The following is a 1494-nucleotide window of genomic DNA, read 5'->3' on the forward strand; positions in this document are numbered from 1 at the left end:
GGGAGCGGCACCGCCCGCGGGCGTCCGGGCACCGGCACCGGGGACCCCATCGGGCCAGCTCATGCCTGTCACAGGGCACCGCATGGGGCCGCCTCCCATTGGGCACCGGGCACCGGGAAACCCCCACTGGGGTCACCTCACACCGGGCTCTTCACATCAGCACCGAGCACGGGCACTGGGCACAGGCGCCCCGCGTCGGGGTCACCTCACACAGAGCACTGGCACCTGGCACTGACACCAGGGACTGCCAGCAGGCACCTCATACCGGGCACTAATACTGGGCACCAGCACCAAACACTTCACGTCCATCACCTCGCACTGGTCCCTTCCCACCAGTGACCTTGCCCAGATCGCCACCCGCCAGTCACCCCCCACTGCTGCCACCGCCACCACACGGACCTGCCACGTCCCTGCTGCGGCCACAGGAGAGAGATGCTGGAGGCAGCAGTGGTGGTGGCACCTCCATCGTGCCTTCCCCCAGATCCAGAGGGCTCCTGGAAACCCAGGTTTGTTTTTAGAGCCAAAACATCATGAAAAAGCTGATGGGATACAAGCGAGGAGCCCAGGTGGGGAGCAGAGGGCACTGGGGGGACAGTTTTGGCCCTGCTGTGGGATCCCCTTCCCATCAGCGGAGTCTCCAATGGGAAAAGGGAGCCCTTGGACACTCCTTACTCCCCATGCATGAGCCAGGGACAGAGACCCTGTGGGTTCACCCCAAACCACCCCAGCTGAGGGTCTGCTACCCCCATTCCAGCAGCCCCTGGTCCCAGTGTTGCAGCCAGAGCACCTGAACTACACAGGGAGGGGGCAGGCTGCTCCAGGAGAGGTGGTGCCTGGAGCAGGGAGAGCGTCCCGAGGTCCCAGCCCAGCTGGGAGCTGCATCACCCAAAACCTCTACACACCCTAGGTTTGCTGCAGCAAAACCCCCTCCCAGGCTTGCACCAGCCCCCGACAGCACCGCAGAGCCAGGCAGGAGCTCCCACCGGATACCGGGGGCAGGGGAAGGCCCCTGCATGGGACCATATCCCCACTGCAGCACCCAGGCGTGCTGGTTGCCCGAACCGAACCCTGCCCATTACTCTTGAAAAGGGCGGATGAGTGTTCCCAAACGCTGGACTCTGTCTGAAATGGAAGCGCCAGCATCAGCCCCGTGTGGTCCCTCTGCATCCCCACCCTCCATAGCTCGGACAGATTCCTCTGGCTCTGCGCCGTGGCAATTCCCGTAGTCACGATGTGTGGGACCCTTGTGCCGCTCCCCTGCCTCCTCTCCTGCCTGCTCTGCTGCCTGCACAGGGCTCGGAGTCAGCACAGGTCGGGGTGCACGCACTGGGCACATCTCTGCGGGCGAGGGGCCGGGTGTCACCAAACCGGTCCCACTCTCCGTGTCCGGGGCCGCACCCAACGTACCGAACTCGTGTGAACTCGCCCTGCGGGAGGAGCGGGAGCCGACGGGAAGAGCCCTCTCCTGGCCCTGGATCCGCCACCGCAGCCGCT

The sequence above is a fragment of the Geospiza fortis genome, unplaced genomic scaffold, assembly GCF_000277835.1.
Source record: "Geospiza fortis unplaced genomic scaffold, GeoFor_1.0 scaffold26, whole genome shotgun sequence".
Lineage (NCBI taxonomy): Eukaryota > Metazoa > Chordata > Aves > Passeriformes > Thraupidae > Geospiza > Geospiza fortis.